Here is a 22,630-nt window from a genome sequence, read left to right as displayed (position 1 = left end):
CCTTGAGGCTGGCCTCTGTCTGATAAGCTCAATAATGGGCAGAACTTAGGTCTTCAAGGGCCTTTGCAGTAAGTCCTGAGTCACATTCATTATCTTTATGTCCATTTCACTGGGGAAATCAACTTTCTCATTTACAGAGGGAAAATTAATAAACAACCCCAAATCCAAAAATTTCTATGCCACACAGGCTGAAAGTCCTATGCCAAGCAGGTGAGGCAGAGTTTCCATGGAAGCAATTGCTGAGATTCTTGCCTCTCCTCAAAAGCCCAGAGAAGATAGTCTACTCTGTTCTTAACCTCTCCCAATGATAGTGTCAAAAGCATAAAACTGTGATCCTGTACTTGGAAAACATGCACACATAGCTGTTTTCATATATGGTTGAGGCATGTGCTGTTTTGATTCAACATGAGGTGTGACATCTACCTGGGGAAATAATTTCTTGAGTTGTGTTTAGTTTTACAATTGTTTGCTCAAATTAACATTATTGTTTGTTTAGGAAAACAGTTTCTTGTGCAAAATGATTCCAATCAGTTGATGAAAATGGATTGGTATATATATCATAAGTATGGATTTTATAAAAGAGGGCAATATGTGTTCATTAAAAAAGACACAAAGCATTTTTACTTGAAATTTCTAAGGGAAGACTATTAAAACAAGCAGAGTTCAAGATTTTTCTTTGTCCTTTGTTACTGTAACATCCTTTAGTCAATCTGATGCACTATAGACTTGTGAACTAAATAGCTGCAGGATTTGTAAGTTCTGATCCTGATTCTTGAACAGGTTATTCAGTTTTTCCAAGTCCCAATCTCCACACTTATTAGTAGGATTTAAATTAGTGGGGTGCCTGGGTGGGTCAGTATGTTGAGCATCCAACTTCAGCTCAGGTAGTAATCTCACAGCTTGTGAGTTCAAGCCCCACATCAGGCTTTGTGCTGATAGCTCAGAACCTGGAGCCTGCTTCAGATTCTGTGTTTCCCTCTCTCTCTGCCCCTTCCCTGCTCGCACTTGGTCTCTCTCTCTCTCTCTCTCTCTCTCTCTCTCTCAAAAATAAATAAACATTAAAAAATAAATAAATGAATTAGTATTTACCTCAAGGCACCTGGGTGTCTCAGTCAGTTAAGCATCTGACTTTTATTTTCAGTTCATGTCTTGTGGTTTGTGGGTTTGATCCTTGTGCTGGGCTCTGCACTGTCTGCATGGAGCCTGCTTGGAATTCTCTCTCTCTTTTCCTCTGCTCCTCCCCTACTTAGTCTTTTTCTCTCTCTCCTCTCTCTCTCTCTCTTTCTCTTTCTCTCTTGCAGAATAAATAAAAATTCAAAAAAACACAAAACTTAAAAAAATAGTATTTATCTCATAGAGTGGATGTGAAGATTAAACCAGATAATAAAAGTTAATATTGTTAGAATAATTAAAGATCTCATTTCAGTTTAATGCAGAAACTACTTTTTGCTTTTAGAAGGATTTTGATTTGATTATAAAAACCAGTGTAGTGTTGACTGAACTTGGATTTTTCTTGAGCATAAAACATTAAATTTTATGACTACTTTTGAAAATTGGAATGAACTATTTGTTTCTTTGTGAGAACTAATAGAAACATAGCATATCTTCCTTGAAAAAAATTGAGCCTTATCAACTGTGATATAATCCAACTAATGAATTTGGGTTCCCCCTCCCCCATCTTACTGTAGATCTTAGAATCCTGGAGTGTTAATGTTAAAAAATGAAGGGGGGTGGATTTTTTTTTCAGGTATATCTGCTGAGTCTGACATATTGAAGTCTTCAAAAGGGAGGAGTCTCATGAAGACATGACCTCTCTTGCTACCCTTCATTTTTCGTCTTTCTGTTTCTCTTTTTCTCTCTCCTCTGACAATTCCACTCTTCCAAAATAAAAGATTCTATCTCCCTCCTTCCTATCACTTTCCTGCATGTTCTAGGTGCCTCAGTTTGGACTGGTTGCTGATGGAGAGTCTTCAAATCAGGTGAAGAGTTGACAATGGTTGGGTGAGGGTTTGGATTCTAGCTAGTCAGTGAGAGAAAGCAAAAGTGGGGTCTCCATTTGATTTTGGTCTACTTATCACCTAGAATCCTGATTTATTTTTTTATTGATTTGCCCTGGAAGGAAGCATGCCTTGCCAGGATGAACATTCATGTTAGGGGAAGACAACCTAATCTAAGTAATCGGATAAAGATATTCCTTTTGATATCGAGAGTTTGACTCTGCCTTTTTGGAAAACCTTAATAACCTCAATAACATGATCGGCCAGCTCCAAGTGTCTCTCTTTGTCATTCTAGAGAGTCAGAAACAGCTCTAGAAGGACAGAGGACAGGAATGAAAATTAATTTTTGTTTTGCAGAAAATGCGTGGTTGACTTCTGTGTAAGTTCTCACTGATCTGGCTTAAAGGCTGAGAAACTGGGAAAAGAGTGGTCATAAATGGCTTAGACCAACGATGGTTCCCTTCTGAAGTTGTGCATAATGTCAGTATAAGCAGGACAAGGTTTCAGATGATAATTAAGAGTGGGGAATGGAAAGTGGGTAGGCAGCTAACAGTGTATGCCAGAGTTGAAAGTCTTCTGGTTTCCGACTTGCCTTGCTTCTGGCTTCGCAGCTTCAGAGCAGCGGCTTGTAATCTTGGGGCTCACTGAATTCCACCCCTCAACCCATCTATGTCAGATGTTCCACTATTTGCTCATAACTTAGTTTGAATCACTAATACTTACACCTAACACACTGACCTTCCCTACTTGGTGTGCTGTCTTCTGGTTCTGTTCACATAGAACTCCCTGAGGAAACATTCAACACATATTTATTCAGCATCTACCCTGTAGCAGGCTCTGTTCTAGGAAGCTAAAATACCTCAGTGAACAAAAACTGGCTAATATCCTTACCCTCATTGAGTTTACATTCTGGTGAGGAGAGGCAAACAATAAAAAATAAACAGTCTGTTAGAAGGAGGTATGTGCTATGGGGAAAACAAAACAAAACACACAAACAAAAACCAAACAGAGTGAAGGGAAGGGGTTGGAAGTTCCAGGGCAGGGACATTTGCAATTTTAAGTAGGATGTCTTAGGTAGGACTCTCGTGCTGGAGCCTCATCTGACTTTACTGCCCTGGTTCTATTTGTTCTTAAAAAAAAAAACAAGCTGACCTTTTTCATTCCTTGAGATCCTCTCACTTCCCCTGGATCTAGGTAAAAGCTGCCAGTATGTTTTTGATTCAGAGTTTCTCTTTCAAAAGGCAATAATTCTCTATTCCCTGAAGCTAGAATATATGTGTTATTTTGTTCCAGATTGCTGAAGAGAGCATGTTAAACAGCTAAATCATTCAAGATTTAAAAAAAATAAGTCTGCTTCCACTAGCAGTTTTAGACTCTGATTAGTTTCTATCAACATTTCCCTCATTGAAACATTTTTGAATTAAACAGTTTTTCTTAAATAGCTATGCTAGTGTGAAAAAGAGACATACCTTGGGGATCTCCAATGACGGACGTCATGCTAATTTTGCTTAACCACATAGTTTTTCTGATCTGGAACTTTAATCTTCTCGAGTATAATTGTTTTCCCAAGAAAGTAGTATAAAATGATTACTCAGTTGCAAGACTGTTTTCATGTGGATGTCCATCCCTTACCTTTCATTGACTCTGACTGGGTCAGCACTTACCTGGCATCCTGTTCGTCTCCTACTTAGTAGTCACACAGCTGGGTCCAGAGCTAGGTTCCTAGATCTGCCCCACCTGTTCTACCCTGAATAAGTAACCAGATGTCCCTGCTGAAGCAGAGTAACCCAGGCTTGTAGGTAATGCATTTTTTTCTGAGAACACCAAGGGCAATTTTCATATAAATCCAAAGCCATAGTGTTACCCCAATTGGCTTCATCCTCTATTTACTAAATACTATCTCATTTCTAAAAACACTCCCTCTCTTTTCTCAGACTTCTTATTAAGAATATTCTTCCGGGGGCACCTGAGTGGCTCAGTTGGCTAAGCCTCCGACTTCAGCTCAGGTCAGATCTCACGTTCCTGGGTTCGAGCCCCATGTCAAGCTCTGTGCTGACAACTAGCTCAGAGCCTGGAGCCTGCTTCCGGTTCTGTGTCTCCTTCTCTCTCTGCCCCTCCCCCTCTTATGCTCTGTCTCTCTCTGTATCAAAAATAAATAAAACATTAAAAAAAATTTTTAAAGAATATTCTTCCTTCCCTAACCTTGGTAGAAAGTTATGATACTTGTATGTTTTGAAGTAATCTGGAATTTGTGTTTAGAGATAAGAACCAAAGTAATTCAAATTGTGTTCAATTATTCTGGTGCTGGCTAATTTTTTTTTTTAATTGGACTGCCCTCTGAGTCTTAAATCATCTATGTGCTGATGATAGAAAAAGCCTTTGCTATTTCAATAGGTCATAGAGAAGACAGTTGAGGAATTCATTGGCAAGCTTTGGGTGTTGCTTTTTACAGTATTTAATTGTGAAATGTAGATGATTCATTGCCAGATTTTTTGCTACAAGAGTGCAATACTTGAATTTTTATATAAGATTTCAAGTGGGGTTGTAAAAAAGAGACTTCTGAAGAGAGAGACACACATAAATCAACAGAGGGTTCATATGGGGAGCCATGTGGGAGAATCCTGGTATAGCATTAATCCTTCTTGGAATGTACTGAATTTATGGAATGTGGAACAATTTTGTTGGAGCCTGAATATTCATTCTAAACATGCTACCACGACCTGCCTGAGACTAGAGTTTGCTTCAGTATTTACTATGAGACTATACTTTTATCAGTGGAATGGTCCATGATACGGATTGATAGCAGAGAAAAGCTATCAGCCAGCCAATGGAAAGGTTGAACATTTGCACAAGGTTTATTGACAGACCTACTATGAGTCAAATACTTTGCCAGGTGCTGAGGACCCAGATATGAATAAGCACAGTCCCAATTTTTGAGGGACCTGCAGTCCAGGCCAGGAAAGGTATACATGATACAGGAACATACTACTCCTTCATGTGGCATCCAAGACAGATATGAAACTTTTTTCCTTCCAAGACTGGATGCTCAGTGGACATACTCTTCCACACAGCCCTCGAGGAAGCCATCACCAAACTATTGGTGTTTGCATGTGAGATAATACTAGTACTATACCATTACTAACAAGAGCTAATAACAGTAGGGACTGAATCTACAGTAAGGGCGCTATGTTCATGTATTACCTCATGTCATTTCTACAGCAGTTCCAATAGGCAGCCATTATCATTATTCCCATTTTTTTCATTTCTCTAAGAGGCTTAGAGAAACTAACTTGCCACATCGACATGCCTGGTAATCATCAAAGTCACCATCTGAACTTAAGTAGTCAGAATCAAATGTTTATACTATCCAACACTGCCTCTTATATTACATTTCTGATTAAGTCCATCTATTATATTCTTTTTACATTTTTTCTATTCTTGAAACAGAGGAGTCTAACTCTCTTTGTAATATATAGCTTTTAATTTTTTTGATTTATTTTGAAAGAGAAAGCATGTGCGTGCATGTGTGCATACATACATGAGTGGGGGAGGGACAGAGAGAGAGGGGGAGAGAGAATCCCAAGCAGCATAGAGCCTGATGTGGGGCTCAGTCTCATGAACCTGTGAGATTATGACCTGAACTAAAATCAAGAGCTGGATGCTTAACCAACGGAGCCACCCAGACACCCTGAGTTATATTTAGCCTTTTAGATTTTCTTTTTCAAACCTGTAAGTCTGTTAGATATTCTTTTTTATTCGTGCATGCAAGAATCACTGAAGAAGCACTAAGTTTCAAACTCTGGGCTAGATATTGGGGAAACAGCAGTGAAGAAGGTGGAGGAGTTTCTTACTATGTGGCCCTGATGTTCTGTACCTGTCTGAATTAGCATCCTGCTTTTTAACTCTAGAACTCTTTCCTGGAAACTCCATTTTGTGAACTTGAGGAGCAGGTCTATCACAGGAACTCTGCTCTCAGGAGATTTGGTCCAGTCATCTGGACATAGCTTCAGCTATGTGCCCACCACTGCTGCTATATCACTGTGCCAGGTGACATGTCCCACAGCCTCAGAGAGAAGTTGGCTTTGACCATTATGCCTGCGGCTTCAGGCTGATGGGATCGGAGAAGAAGAGTAGATCAATTTGTACTTTAGGATGTCTCAAAGACTGGGTATTGAAATTTCAAGACAAGACCAAATCTTTAGAAGGATACATCTACAAATTCTTGAGTCTGAAAATAAGAGTTTCAGGCCACTATTATTATTGTAGTAAGGTCCATGAAGTCACTCTGAGTCTCAGTGAGACAGAAAGGAAGTTTCCTAGGAGGTAGGCAGATAGAGAATGGGACATCGTATATAATAACTCAGCCATGTAACAAGGGGTTCCTAGGTAAGCAACTCCTAAGTGTCAGGAGTTTTGTTGGAGAACAAGATAAAAATCTAGTTAGCTTTTGTGGTTCAGCTCCGTGGGAGGAAGTGTATTACGAAATTTGGAAAAGATCAACCAAAAGCATTATGCAGAGAGCCACAGGTGGGAATGTTGCCTGTGGAAGGGCAGCCTTTTGCTACAATTTGTAACTTATTTTCTAAAGTCTATTTTGTAACAATTTATTTGTTTTTTAAAAAAAGAAAATTGCTCCCCCCCAAAAAAGAAATTTTCAAAGTAAAAAAAAAAAAAAAGAAAAAGAAATAAGAAATTTTCAAAGTAAAAAAAGATGAGTATGTAAATAGGTTCATATATTCCTAGATTCATATGTGTGAAATAGGAGGTTCTAGAGACAGCTGTCTCAGATGACCAAAAGTGAACCAGTAAAAAAGCATCTCCTGAGATGGGGTTATCAGCTTCCTGACATTTTAAAGGTAAATAGAATGGAAGTAAGTAAAGTAAATACTTCTGGCCCTTAAAAAATAATATTAGAATCAAATCAAAGGTCTCACATAAGTGAAAGGCCAGTCCATATTCTGTGAAGATGGAGAGAAGACCATCTAATGTAAAGGACTGGTATGTACTCCTTGAAAGGAAGGTGTCTCATGGTCACTGATGCTTTCTTTAGTCAGTGTGGGGAATGTGGTTCCCTGGGACAGGCAGGAAAGGGATGAAATACTGTAGGATGTAAAAATCCTTGGATGGTGTAAGTGACTCATCGGAACCATTCAAACTTTATACCCACATATCAGTTTAGTTCTCTTTTTATTAATTCCCCCTTCAAAATCATTCTTTCTAATGTAATCCTGGGAACCCCAAGGTAAGAGCAGGACCATCAGAAAGACTGATCAGATGTGCAGTTAGCTTTCAGTATAAACCACAGTCCTCACCACCACAGTCCTGCCCAGGAACAAAGTTGACTCCAAAGTATGAAGCAGCATCTCATGGGCTGAGATTTAAAGGTTATCAGGCTCTAGGAGAGAGATAACAAGGTCATTGTAATGTGGATTGTTTTCTATTGTGACTAGAGAGTCCAAGGTTCTACAGAGGTGAAATTTCCCAGATATAGTACTTCCAAATCAACAATAAAGGCAGTGATAAACAGCCATGGCAAAGACAATCTGAAGCAAAGGGAAACAAGTTATAATCCTGGGTTCTGAACAGAGGGGGCTGGATTAACTGAAGGCCGATGTAGAGCCCAGTGGCTCAAGGAAATGTGGCATGGGGATGGTCAGAGGAAGAGTTGAAGGTATCTGTGTCAGTGGAATAGAATATCAACTGATAGATGTTGAGGGGGTTTAGGCCTCCGCACAATGCTTTTCACCTTTATGTACCTGGCACCCCCAGGGTGCCAGCCAGCATTCTGGGGCTCAGGTTTGGTTAATAGGCTTTGGGCATGAATCCCATTAAGCTATCAAGAAGAAGAGATGTTGTATGTACCTAACCCAGTCCCACCTAATGAAAGCATCCACAGTTGATACCCACAAGAAATACATAGGTTAGGTTCCCACATGTATCTATGGGACACAGATCAGAGTAAGCATGGTTGAGTCTGAAGAATGTGAATAACTGAAATTGTACCTTGGAACCTAAAACAATGCAGTTAATTTTTTAAGGCTCTTTCCTCTGTAGTACTTGGTGGCTGCTAAGTTTAGATTCCTAAAAAAAAAAAAAGTTATAGTGAGTGTGAGAAATAAGGCCACTGACCCAATCCAAGGAGGGACACGGAGACTCTGAACACAATGAAGCTAGGTTTAATCAGCGTTCTTGCAAGAGCAGGTGTCTGAAGGACAGGCACACTTGGGGCTGTTACAGCAGACAATTTATCTCCTAGCATGCAAGTCCCTCCCCTGAGTCCTCATTGGCTGAGTACTACAGAGGTTACAGCCTTACCTTGACATCACCTATGCCCATGTAAGGCAAAAAGTAGTCTGACTGGAACAAATGTACATTTCCTGAGGTGACTCAGTGACTTTCAGTCCCTCCTTTGTTTTTTGGCACATGCTTATTGCAAAGCCCATGAAAATAGGCTCAGGAAACAGAAAGGGGAAGAAGAATGGAGTCCAAGGGTTTGGGACTCCATTATGGGGGTGGCGGTGGGCAGAGTTCCTATATATTTCTAATAGGTTGTAAACCTACTTTTATCTAAACAGTGCAGCTTTTATTTGTTTTTTTTTTCTGAAAATGAACCATCTCCCTTATTTCTCGTAGAGCATCTCCCCCAAATCAGATGCTAAGTTAGGTTCTATCACCTGTGTTCCCTCATTTACCCCTAATGACTCTGGGAGGCTGGTTTTATTTTCTTTACTTTGCAAATGAGAGAATGGTTCTCACAGCTGTCAGGTAGCTTAAGATCACAGACCTAATAAGTGTGAACTCTAACCTTCAGTGCATATGTAGGTGTTGGTAAAAAATGAAACAATCTTAGTGATGAGGGAGCATAAGGAAAGCTGAAGGCAAAACACAAGCTAACAACACCCCACCCCCAAGGTGGCATAAGTGTGACAATTCTCTCAGGCTCGTCCGGCTGCCCAAGAACAAAGGAAAGGGAAGAAAACAAATGGTTAACTGATAGACCTCAGAGTCATGCAGGACATGAGTCTCCATCAGTTCACAAATACCTTAGGAAATTATAAGAAAAAGGCAATCTTATCAATAGCCTAATCTAACCTATAGATGGTTTCCTGAAACCCCTACTATCACCCTCCCCTCCATAATGTTGTGGGGAACAAAGGGCAAGAAGGAACTGGCAGCTAAAATGAAATTTCCTTATAACCTGCAGCCCATCAGCAAATACTTGTGGCAAATGCAGAGTCGAACATTTCTCTAGGAACCTCCACCATTCTAATGTTAATGCCCTACTTGAGGAAAAACAATCTTTAGCTTGACAATAGCAAGGTCTCAGGTATTCTAGGAGTCCTCTTCAGCATATCAAAGTCCTTCTGGAAGTCTCCCTTTTGCCTTTACCTCCCCTAACTCCATATATTATAACCAGTCACTCTTCACAACCCCAGTGCAGCTTTTTCTGCCCATGGGTCCTGTCCCTGGGCTTTAATTAAATCATCTTTTTGCACCAAAGATGTCTTCAATAATTCTTTCTTGGCCATCAGCTCTGAACCCCCATCATGCCAAAATCCCGTCACTAGTGAGAAATAGTGACTTGTTTTATTTGGAAGTATATGACACAAACAAGATGCTTTTTGCAAATTCTACATGGAATCTCTTCTGGAACCCCTTGGTTGACGGCCCTGGGATAAGATTGACTAGAGAAGGAGAACAAGAAATTATTTCCATCCACATGTGTAGGGCATATATAGGAGAAGTTCAGCAAAAACAAGTCAAGGCCTCTATACAGAAGGGTCTTATATTTCAGGAAGGCCACTGAGGTGAAGCTTGGTATAGTAAGACAGACAGGGAGACTTAAAGCCAAATCCTTACTTGCTTTACAAGTGAAATGATAACTTGAACTGGCTTGCCAGAACAGTCCCAGGTTACAATGGCTGAATCCTATATTGGGACAGTAAATCTATGTGGTCATCCTACTTGTAAGGCCAGTCATAATCTGGTTCTTACTGTTAGAGTCACATCTTTTGTCCTTCCTCCATGGTCCTCTGTGGCTCCAGCCATATTGAATTATGTTCAGATCCTGAGACCTTTGTCTAATCTCTAGGCCATTGAACTTACTATTGCTTCCCCTAACATCACTGTCCACACTCGCAGCCCTTGCTGGATTCACATCTACTTGCCTTTGTATGAGGGTTTAGTTATCACTTCCCCTAGGAAGTCTTTCCTGAACCACCCTTCCTCCCCTAGCTGGGGTTAGCTGCCCTCCTACTTGCTTCTATTTCCCCATCCAGTACTCCACACAGCTTACTGCGACTTCCTGTCTACTGCACCCTGTCTCTCACTGGCCTGTAGTCACCATGAAGCTAGGCCAGTACCTTATTTGTAACTGTATTTCCAGGAAAGACCAGAGTGCCTGATTCATTGCATGGGCTAAATAAATGTGAGCTAAGGCCGAGGCGCAGTTTTCAGAATTGAGGGTCAAAGTCAGGGACAGTTTAGAGGCCACAGTGACTGGGGCTAGAACCCAAATGGAGGGCAAGATTAGCTTAAATTTCTCTTTCTGGGCTTGTCTCTCTTGGGTCAGGGCAAACCTTTGAATGGGGGTTGTGGGGCCTCACTTGAAGGGACATGGAAGCAGGGCCTAGTTCTAGAAATCAGACAGAGACACTCACTGATACCAACGTGGCACCAAATTGAGAAGATGAGCCCTCAGAAGATGCATCCCCTGTTCTCTGCATGTGGAAGTAGGGGGTGGGGTAGAGTTAGAATATGTTGGGAAGGGGAAAACATGGATAAGGGGAAACTAACAGAACCTCCCTCTCTGGCCTCTAGGTCCCATTCTCAAGACTCAACCTCTTTTTTATTTTATTTTACTCCTCCCAACCTCTTATAACCTTTCACACTGATATCTGCCCCTGATTTCTGTGCCCACTCCTACTATCAGCCACCAACCAACAAGTGCTTTCTCTTTAATTCATCCTTGCCTTTGCAACATTAGTCTTTGCCTTATTTTTTTCATATAATTTGTTTAATGTTTATTTTTTAGAGAAAGAGAGAGAGCAGGTGTTCACATGTGGGAGAGGCAGAGAGAGGGAGACAGAAGATCTGAAGTAGACGCTAAGCTGACAGCAGAGAGCCTCCTGTGGGGTGCAAACTCAGGAACTCTGAGATTGTGACCTGAGCTGAAGTCTGAGGCTTAACTGACTGAGCCACCCAGGTGCCCCAGTCTTTGCCTTCTAAGAGTTCATTGTAAAAGTCATCGTTCCTCAGCCTGATCCATTTCTTAACAGTGGACCTCGCAATGGTCCACAGGGCCTTGGTCTCTCTATCTCTTGAACCAGCTGATGATTTGGTCCTTCAGATTCCCATCCCACCATACCTCCTGCTAGTTCTTCAGCTGGGGCTGGACCAATCTTCAGCTGGGATTTTTGTATCATATTCCAGTATGTTTTTTATTTTAACCAATAGGTGCCTTATATTGTCAAAAGATTATGTGGGAAGAGGAAGATCATCTCAGTCTGAGTGAGATCTGGAGAACAGAATGAAGAGTCCTGCTCTGCACTGACTAGTCACTCATTCAACAATATTTACTGAGAGCCTACTAGATGCCAGCTACTCGTCCATAAAAAAATTATTAGAGTCAAAAGTAATAAGAAAGATATGAACAATATTTAAAAATTAGTTACCTATTACTCTGCCAATTTAAATATTACCCTATCTTCTCCAACATCCAAAAATGTGCTTCGCCATCCACACACACTGGCAGACACAGCAGAGACCAGTGTGTGAGCCTCCAGCCAAACAACATCACTAGCCATTACCTCATAATGCAGGAAGCTGTCTGCCCATCACCTGGCGCAGAGCCTTCTCTCCTTCTCTTGTCCCTGAGGGCTACACACCTCCACATGTCCAAGTGCCAACTTTACTTTCCAACAGATTCAGTGAAATTGGAGGCTTGTGGTTTCTTTCCAGAAGAAGAAAGGAACCATGGGTAAGCAATAGCTCACCAGTGAGTGAGGCAATGGGTGAATTACCTGTTTTCTGCTTTTGAAGCTTAATGAACTCTTATGAGGTAGACACAGAGGGAGCAAAATTTTACTGACCTGCCTCTCATAAAAAGGGATATTCTGGAGGTTATTGGCTTCCAGACCCAGATCCAGGATGACTGGCCGCTAGCTATTTATCGTATATGGTTTAGCACCTTTATGATGATGTAGGTGCCAGGCTGAATTTAAATGACACTGTTAAGTGAGCCTCAGAATCTCCTCTGGAGCTGTACTCACTACCGTTGTGGGCCAAGAGACATCTCCTAAATTTATCAAACATCTATCTATCATACTTTGCCTCCAGAATATCCAAGTCCCTCAGGGACTCCTGCTTAGATGCTTACACCTTCTAGTAGACAGGTATTGGGCCATAGGTAATAGGGCCCAGGTAATGGGGAACCCAGGTCATGTGTTGCTAGTGCATGATCTTCCAGAGAAAGTACAGGCTGAATTTAAAAGATTGAATTAAGTAGTGACATTTTCTGTTATTATCCAGGCTGTAGAGAGATCATTGACAATAGGAGAATTTTCTGGATAAGGGAATCTTCCTGCTCCATCAGGATGCACTGCAGGCTCCATCTGGAAGCCACTGCCAGCTTACTAGCCATTCTTCTACCCCTATGATTCTCCACCTTCTGTTTTGTGCTGAAAATATTTGTCCATCAGCAGCGGTGGCTTCCAGAGTCAGGGGACTCTTACTTGGGGTTAAGGAGGGGGAGGTGCATGTTCTCCTAGGGTGGGTGGGTCAGAATCCCATAGGAAAGCACTATGAACCTTCCCCCTGGGTGGTTCTTGTATCCCTCAAGGTGGACACTTGAGAATCACTATAGGATTTAGGGCCCCAAAGTGTGGAAGAGCACAGACTCCTAAATCAGCCACGTGTCTTAGAGCTGTTTCTCCACCCAACTTGGACAGAAGTCTCCCAGACAGATGATGTCAGTGCAACTGGAGAGAAGACTTGTTAAAATCTGTGCACTCACTGGCTGAGAAAACTTTTCCCGGAACCCTCAGGAACTGATGGTGGGAATGTAGACTGGAGCGGTCATTCTGGACAGCAATTTGGCAGTACTTGGTGAAATTAAGTGTGCCTACGCCCTGTGACCCAGCCATCCCTCTCTGGAGTCCACACCCCAGAGAAACTCAGACCCAGATCCAATAAGGAATGTGTACAAGGGTGCTCCATGCAGCACTGGGTGCAGGAATAATAATCATGATGGTGAAGATAATGACAGTTAACACTTGAGAGCTTGTGTGCACCCACTACTTTATTTGTTCTCAGCCCCTACATGGTAGATACAATGACCATCTCTTTTTTAGAAATGAGAAGCTGGAGAATAGGAGGTTGAGTGAATGGGCTCCATTCCCATTGTTGGTAAACTGGAATAATGCCAGTCAGTCTAGCTCCAGAATACCCCTAACCATTGTGTTTTATGGTTTATCTCTGTGTCCATCATTGAGGAATGAATGAGTGAATGTAGGATACTGTTAATCAAGGACATGGAACTCTTACAAACATAGAGCTGAGTGAAAAAAAGAAGTGAAAAAAATGAGTTGCCTATCCATGATTTCCTCTCTCTCTCTTTCCCCATATATGTATATACACACATATGTACATATTTAAAAGGTATACAAAGACAGTATAGCAGAGGTGCCTAGGTGGTTCAGTCAGGTAAGCGTCTGACTTTGGCTCAGGTCATGATCTCGTGGTTTGTAAGTTCAAGCCCTGCATCAGGCTTTGCACTGACAGCTTGGAACCTGGAGCCTGCTTCAGATTCTGTGTCTCCCTCTCTCTCTGCCCCTCTCTCACTTGCACACACACAAACTCTCTCTCTTTCAAAAATAAACATTAAAAAATAAAAGAAAAAGACAATATAACATCATAAAACTTCAAATGTATCAATATGCACACACATCCAAGTACATGTAAGTGTCTAGGGTGAGGGCAAGTGGGAGCCAGAGACGGAGCGAGAGATGAAGCCAGAGATGAAGAGGAAACATATAAGACAAAACTAAATAAAACAAAAAAAGGCTTTGCCTATGTGGTGACGATTGGGTGCCATGAGCTGAGGAGGTGCTTAACTCTGCTCTCTTCTCCTGGGGTTCCTATTTCCTCCCCATAATTCCCTTCATGAAAGTAGATGCGCCTTTAGGGAGGGGCAAAAAAGACTCTCTTCTTCATTTTCTTCCTCAGGGCTTCCTCCGGCAATATGTGTGTATTCTACTGTTTTTTTTATTTCACCTAAAAATATAAGTCTACTTCCTTCCATTTTGCAGTTGAAAAGAAAAGCTGTTCAGAGAGATAGTGACCCTGCAAATTATCAGCGGAACTGGCACTTGACCCAGGTCCCTAAGCATGGAGGTGCAGTCCTGTGGTTTTAACACACCCAGTGTAATGATCCTAGCACTTACCAGTTTCCTCTGTAGAAACAGCCATTGTTTCCATGAATCAGAGGAATTTCCCTGGCATTGTTTGATGAAGACCTCAAAGCAAAGACAGATAAATTCAGTGATGATAATAAAATTATTTTAATTAAAGTTTCCTAGGGTGATGTGGGAATAGGATATTACTATAAACTTTTTTGAGAAAATTATTCATTTACATCTCATGTATCCCTGAAAGTGGCTGAACCTAACACTTGGCATTATTGAGGACAAGCCCACACACCAGGGCATGCTTCTCTGTGAATGAGCATCTTCCTCTGTTCTTGCCAGAGCACCTAGAAATGTGAATTCCAGTGTTTCCAAGCAAGTTAAATCTGTACATAGCTCACATTACCACATATCATTATTTCCTATATGGATGGAGAATTCATTTATAGTTAATGTTGTAATCAGACAGACTTCAGGGAGTGATTCAACAGGCCAATATTTGGCAAATGTACAATGACCATAAAGTGCAATTACTCATTTGTCCTGTTTTGAGAGTCACATTGACATGGGAATTCCATTTCTTTCAACCCTTGAATGTTTTATTCTTAGGACACTTGTTTATAAGTTGCCTGCTGTCTATCTGGCAGTGAGTAAAGACACAGCTCTGATTTGGGAACAAATTGTCCATGAAACTGACCAGACAAAGGTATGTGGGGAGAAACAACAGGACTGTGCATCCCTAACTGTGGTTCCTGGTTAAAGCAGGAAAAGCCTGTATCAGGGTCCAAAGCAAAAGGTGACTGCGTTTCAGAGGGTCAGAGAGGAAGGGCCAAGAAGGCAGCATAGCAGCACCCGAGTTGTAAAGTCAGAAGTGAGGAAGAGAATGAGGTGGGTGGGAGAGGTAAGGATGGTGGAGAATGAACCCTGAAGGGGAGGGGGGATTAAGTCAGGAGGAGAGGGACCAGGCTGGTTCCGCTGCAGGTGCACGGGACTGATGCTGCACGTGCAGCTCATGCTGGCTTATTCGCACTGTGGGTCTGAAAGCCTGAGTTCCCGGCTGTGTGCTTTCAGCTCTCTTTAATCACCGGAGGCAGAGGGGGGTGTCAGGTAGCAGAGGAAGTTTTCCCGGGGCAGTTTTCAGGATGCTCAGACTCAAGCAGTTCAGGAAAAGATGCCCCAAATGCACAGAGCATTCTCATCCGTGAGCCTTTGCCCAAACCATTCCGCTCACCTGGATGGTCCTCCTTTTTCCTCTGCAACGCTCTAGACCTGTGTCGCTCAAAACAGGGTCACTAGCCACATGTGCACTTGAAGTTCAGATGTACTGTTGGTATGAAATACACACGGGCTTTCAAAGACTTAGTGTTAGAAAAATGGGCTCATCAAGATTTATTTTTATATTTACTACATGTGAAAAGGATAATTTTTTGATGTATCATTTAAATAATTAGTTCACCTCTTTTTTTTTTCTTTTTCATATGTGGCTACTAGAAAACTTAAAAACGCCTACGTGGCTGCCATTGCATGTCTACTGACAGCCCTGCCTTAATTTTGTGGAGACTTCCCAAGGCTGCACAGCATAGTAGCTATGTTTCCAAGTTCTGGGGCCAGGCTGTTGGAGTTCAAGTGCTGGGTTCAGATCTTGCCACTTCACAGCTGGTGCCTGGAGCGGGGTACTTAATCTCTCCATGCCTTGCTTGTCTTCTCTCTTACACGTGTACCTGCCTCTTGGGGAAGTGCAAGGCTCAGATGCAGTCTCTGCTGCCTCCTTGAGGCTGCCCCCCGCCATCCTGCTTCAGGAAACTTCTTTCTGGCAGGACACAGGGCCCTGGCTGTCTGCCGGCCCCAAGCATACTTGGTTTCAAGATTGTAAGCCATTTCATGAATTCACAAAATTTCTCATGGAGTTGTGCCTAATTACTTCCTTACTGCCTCCCTGAGCATTCTGCCAATGCCCAGGCATTGTGGAGGGGATGATGTGTCCCCTCCCACAAAGGCTGCAGAGTTGTTTCGTCATCTGGCAAAGTCACGCAGAGCGCCACATCTCACGGCTCACTGCGATGCAGTGCTCTTCTAGGGGTTACGTAGAAGGGGGGGAAGGTTCTCCTTGGTTTATGAGGAAAGTTATCTTTCATTGACCTACATACAATATATTTGGAAAAATACAAATTCTTAAGTGGACAAATCAATGAGCTTATAAAACTTTTGCAGCTTTCATAAAATCAAGAAAAGGATTATGAAAATCTTTCCAGCAGTCCCCTTTTGTCCCTCTCAGTCACCTGCCCTCCCCTAAAGATGACCGAGGTTTTGCCATTGATCATCATAGACTGTTTTTGACATCTCAACTTTATGTACATGAAATTGTACCCTTGTGTTGGACTTCCTTCACTGCCAGAGTCCAGCTCCAGCAGGTCCAGGGGTCCCCAAAAGGATGGACGATGTCGGAGTGAGAAAGAGACGAGAGGGCCACATATTTCTTTCTTGATCACCAGGCAGGCATCTCTGCTCTGTCTGCTTTGGTGTCTCTTTTTATTGATCAGGCAATAACATGACATCAGAAAATAGGAATTGTTTACAGTGACTAATTCTTAGTGATAAGATGTTTTAATCATTGAAAGTGATGACATTAGAAAAATAGAAAATTTTTTATAATGACTAATTTTTTATGATAAGATGTTTTAATCATTGAAAGTATACAGAGAACTATCTCATTCATTTTTACATCACTCCCCAAGATTAAGAAAGTGACAAACCTATCTCATTTTGTACAGGTTGGTTTTTTCCAATAATTATGACTTTGTTTTTGATTAACAAATTACAACCAAGTCATGTAATGCTCTTATAGTGAGGTGGCGCAAATCCTACAACCAAGAACATAACAGGATGTCTTCAGCAAAAAACAGGATGATATACACATCATTTAAGCCAGTAAAGCTAAGATTAAAACATAGGTCAAGCTGCACACAGATAGGCCAGGAACTAGTTTATTAGGCTCACAAACCACAAGAAAAAGAATGCTTGTTAACAAGTTGCTTCAGAAAGCCCTTTCTTTGATGCAAGCACAGTGGGGGCCCTATGTGTGTTGGCCTTGGACATGGTTTCTCACATACTTATCCATCCTCATAACTGAAGTCAGCACAAGGTAGTTAGCAAATGTCTGCCATTTCCTCACTGTGGCTGTGTTATCCAGTAAGACTGATGTCGCTCCCAAACTTTACTGAACATTATGTTTTTGAGATTCATCCACATGGTTACTAGAGTGGGAGTGGCTGTCTGTTCATTTGTGTTGTTGAATAATTTTCCATTTGTATAAATGTATCACAGTTTGCTTCTTCATTCTATTGTTAATGGACATTCAGTCTATTTTCAGTTTCATTGTGAACAACACTGCTCTGACTATTCCGTGTAGTAAGGAGTGGAATTTGGGATTATACGAAATGCATGCACATGCCTGTAGTAGACACTCCTAAATCCATTTCCAAAGTGTTTATTCCAATTTCCACTTCCAACAGCAATGTACAAGAGTTCCAGCTTTTATTCCATATCTTCACCAATACCTTCCCCCCCAATCCCCATTTAGAGGACAAGGAGTGGTTTTAATTTGCATGTCCCAAACGTGTGTGCTCCTTTTCATATGCTTATTGGCCATTTGGATATCTTCTTTGTGTAGTTCAAGTCTTTGGCCACCTGTCCCACCCCCTTGACATTCTATTTATTTGGGTTATCCCTAGGTTGCAAATATCTTTTTCCAGTTTGTAGCTTGTCTCTTCATGCTCTTAATGGTGCCTTTTTATAAACAGTTCTTAAATGTAATGAGTCTAATCAATCTCTTCCTGTAAGAGTTAGTTATTTTTGTAATCTGTTGAAGATACCTTTGCCTACTTGATATATCCAGTTTAAGGTTAGGAAATGCCACCCAATTATACCACAGTGCCGGAGACTAAAAATTAACAACAACTTGACTTTGTAACAATTCTGGAAACCATCTGACAAACCGAACCATTTGTGTTATCATTCTAAATGGCATAAGTTCTGTGCCTTGATTCAATGCCCTCTTTCTCCACTTCCCCCAAAAAACCCAAACCCAGATTCAAATGCTTGCTGTGTGGTCTTTCTTTCTCTTTTTGTCCTTCCCATTGCCACCCACAAACCCCACTCCATGGTTACCTTTGTGTCCTATTTTAAACTCTCATGGAGGTCTCCTTTGTATTTAATAGTAACAAGAATTACTATTGGTTAGGGAGAACTTACTATGTGCTAAGTACCTTCCATGTGTTTCCTCATTTAATATCATGGAAAACTCCTCATTAGATACCTACTAGCACATTTTCAGATAAAAAAAAAAAAAGAGTGAGGTTTAGGAAGGTCAAGATAGAAATCTACAGAGTCAAGACTCAGACTAAGGTCCACCTGACCTTAAAGTTGGTGCCCAGACCCTTCACAGCATGTGCCCCGCCCAGCCCTGAGATAAGCTGTTGAGCCTTAATGAGGCACCACTCCTTCGATCCAGGATACAAAGCCCATCTAGAATTGCTTTGGACTGACCAGTCAACTTATGAGCAGAAGTTTTATAGCCTTCAGTCCAAGGGGGTTCGTCCCTTTTCACTTCAGCCCATGAGGGAGGTGAGCCAGCACTTCTCTTTCCATGTTCCTCCTCCCTCAAATGCACCCCCTTTTCCTCTTTCCTTCCCTATCGCCTTCCACTTGCTAAGGCCACCACAGCCTCCTCCTGCTCAGCTAGAGCTTTCTGCATCCTGTGGGGATGGGCAGGCAGCGAGCCAGGCTACTGTGTGGTCCCTGGTGGGAAGGCAGAAGGGGTCCTCATGAGTCAAAACTTAGGAAAACTGCAAACAGGGACTCAAGGAGAGCAGTCTTTGAGGTGACTTAGACAGCAGGTTGGAAGAGGCAGGGACATTCTTTTGAAATAATTCTTCATAAGAGAGCGAAACAAACCACAAGAAACTTAACAATAAAGAAAAAACTAAGGGAGGAAGGGAGGTGGGAGATGGGCTAGCCGGGTGATGGGTACTTGTTGGAATGAGCACTGGGTATTGAATATAAGTGATGAATCACTAAACTCTACTTCTAAAACCAGTATTGCACTGTATGTTAATGAATTAAAATGTAAATAATAAAAAATAAATGAAACTGCTAAAAAATAAAATAATTCTTCATAATATAAAAGCATTGCTATTGCTACTGTGTAAAGAGAGATGCAAAGTCCCCAGCCCTGGCTTCCTGCAATCTAATCCAGACCAGGAAACATGTATATAAGCAGGAGGCTCCTGAGAAAACTGATCTCACATTTGTCCTGCATCTCTCACTTTTATGTACCTTTATGCCATGACCTCATCCAATCCCTAGAGGTATCCTTGTGTGGTCAAGAAGGCAGGTGCAGGTGGACCATTTTATGGTTGTACAAGCTGACCTTCAGGGAGACGGATAACTTGCCTCTATTAGTTCAAGTAAATGATATCAGGCAAGGACTGGAATTCAAGACTCCATATTTCTAGTCCATTGTTTTTCCACTGGACCTTGCTACTTCTATAGCAAGGGTGACTAACATTTAAATACAGGAAAGTGTCATCGGTTGGGAACGATGGCAGGAGAGAAGCTCAAAGAACAGGGAGGAGGCTGACTCTCAGCCCCATTAGAGGAGGAAGGGGGCTGGTAAGGGCTGAGCACCGAATATCCCACACCTCACACCGCACTGGGGTTGGGGAACCCCAGCAGCTGAGGAGACTCTGGAGGCTGCCGAGTGCCTCTCAGTTCCCTCTGCGCCAACAGTCTCAACCTCCTTCTCATATATTCTTTGTGAGGTTGACGTGTTGGCAAGAAAGGTGAGAAAATGTCAAGTGTCCCCAGATGAAGGGAGTTAAAGAGACCTGTGACTTCAGCTCAACAGCTTGGACTGCAGCCTTCTAAAGATACTGCCAGAGATCAAATACAAGGCAAATGAAACACACATGCTCTCCTTGCACAATTCAGCATGTGGTTTACTGGACACTTCCTCAGGAAAGACGCTTGCAGCATGTGTAGATGAAGTGATACAGGTGACTAAGAACATAAAACATAAGACTTTTTCATATTTGAATTTCTGCTGCCTATCATCTAACCTAACACAGGGGGCTCTATGTATGTATGCTATTATTAATTGAAATATTCAAAAGCAGGGCACCTGACTTGCTCGGTGGGTGGAGCATATGGCTCTTGGTCTGGGGGTTGTAGGTTCAAGCGGCTGATTGGGTGTAGAAATTAGTTAGAAATAAAAAATCTTAAAAAATATATATTCAACAACAGAAACTCTAAAATAGGAAGCCATGTTAAAAAAGAAAGTGAATTGCTCATCCCTTCATTACACTCAATCTGGAAAAAAATGAAGGTCTCTAGTTCTTTTTCTTAAACAGAGAAAAAAATTATTATTTTTATTTTTCTATGATTATTTTTGCTATCTCTAGAATTTATTCTTTCTCTGCCCATCTTTTATTTATTTCTTAAAATAATTTACTGTCAAGTGGCCATCGCTATCTAACGCCAGCGCGGCCTTTAGCTCGCCAAGCTCCACCTGAAGAAGAGGGGCCAGTACGGAGGTCTCAGGACCATGGCTTTGACAAAGCAGACTCCCCAGAAATCGACCGATGGTAAAGCACTGTGGAAGCAACTGGCTACAGAAGCCTCTCGCAAAACTGCGCCCTCTACTGGAGGAGCGAAGAAACTTAGTCCTTACAGGCCTGGAACCCTCGCTGTGCGCGAAATTAGAGGCTATCAGAAGTCCCCTGAATTTCTGACCCGCCAGCTTCTTTTCCAGTGTCTGGTGTGAGAAATTGCTCAAGACTTCAAAACATATCCCGGGATGCCTAGATGGCTCAGTCGGTTAAGCATCTGACTTCAGCTCAGGTCATGATCTCCTGGTTCGTGAGTTCAAGCCCCTCATGGGACTGTGTACTGACAGCTCAGAGCCTGGGGCCTGCTTCAGATACTATATCTCACTCTCTCTGCTCCTCCCCGCTTTGCTCTCTCTCTTTCTCTCTCATAAATAAACATTAAAAAAACACAAACAAACAAACATATCTGCGCTCCCAGAGCGCGCAGGAAGCAACTGAGGCCCATCTGGTGGGCCTTTATGAAAACACCAACCTGTGTGCCATCTGTGCCAAAAGTATAACAATTATGCCAAAAGACATCTAGCTAGCACGCTGCATACGTGCGGAACGTGCTTAAGAATTCACTCTGATTGAAAACGTCTCATTCTTAAAAAATTTTTTTCCTCTTCTTCCTGTTATTGGTAATTCTGACCTTTAGATATTTTTTTCCCATGGGTTCAAAAGGTACCTAAATATATGATTGTAAATGAAAAAGAAAGGGGACAGAAATCAGGTATTGGCAGTTTTTCCATTTTCATTTGTGTGTGAATTTTTAATATAAATGCAGGGACATAAAGCATTAATGCAAGTCAAAATGTTTCCGTGAACATGTTCAACTTTATAACAATTATAAATAAATTATAAATAAACCTGTTAAATTTTTCTGGACAATGCCAGCATTTGGATTTTTTTAAAACAAGTAAATTTCTTATTGACGGCAAAAAAAAAATTACTGTCAAGTTAGCTAACATAAAGTAGTCTTGGCTTTGGGAGTAAATTCCCATGACTCACCACTTACAAATAATATGCTGTGCTTGTTCCAACAAGTGCCCTCCTCAATGCCCATCACCCATTCCCCTCCCCCCACCTCCCCATCAACCCTCAGTTTGTTCTCTGTATCTCTTGTGGTTTACCTCCCTCTGTTTGCAACTTATCTTTCCTTCCATTGCTATCAGCAATAGCCAAATTATGAAAAGAGCCCAAATGCCCATCAACTGATGAATGGATAAAGAAGATGTGGTTTCTATACACAATGGAGTACTACTTGGCAATGAGAAAGAATGAAATCTGACATTGGCACCAATGGGGATGGAACTGAAGGTATTATGCTAAGTGAAGCAAGTCAGTCAGAAAGACAGGTATCATGTTTTCACTCATATGTGGGACTTGAGAAACTTAGCAAGGGGAAAGGGAAGGAAAAATGTTACAAACAGAGAGAAAGGCAAACCATAAGAGACTCTTGATCTTCTTCTTATGATCGTCCTCCTGGACTGATACTTTCCAAGAAAACTCTTTTGGATCAAAGTCAGAGTCTCTGGCATTTATGCCAGAGGCAGCGATTGTGTGCGAGGCTTAGGAATTTAGG

General features: G+C 41.7%; 1 protein-coding gene and 1 pseudogene across 1 annotated transcript in view; both read left to right on the top strand.

The window, feature by feature from the left end:
- Positions 1-11,875: 11,875 nt before the first annotated feature.
- Positions 11,876-22,630, top strand: part of CCDC80 (coiled-coil domain containing 80) — a 120,166-nt gene continuing 109,411 nt past the window's right edge. The window contains exons 1-2 of the mRNA XM_029939293.1: positions 11,876-11,976; positions 15,011-15,107. The gene's annotated coding sequence lies outside the window, so the exon portion shown is untranslated. The remainder of the gene's footprint in view (positions 11,977-15,010; positions 15,108-22,630) is intronic.
- Positions 21,003-21,622, top strand: LOC115291742 (annotated as a pseudogene).

Source organism: Suricata suricatta, chromosome 5 (assembly GCF_006229205.1).
Source record: "Suricata suricatta isolate VVHF042 chromosome 5, meerkat_22Aug2017_6uvM2_HiC, whole genome shotgun sequence".
NCBI classification, from domain to species: Eukaryota; Metazoa; Chordata; class Mammalia; order Carnivora; family Herpestidae; genus Suricata; species Suricata suricatta.
Note: the sequence above shows the minus strand (reverse complement) of the source record. Positions and strands in the feature narration are given on the sequence as shown.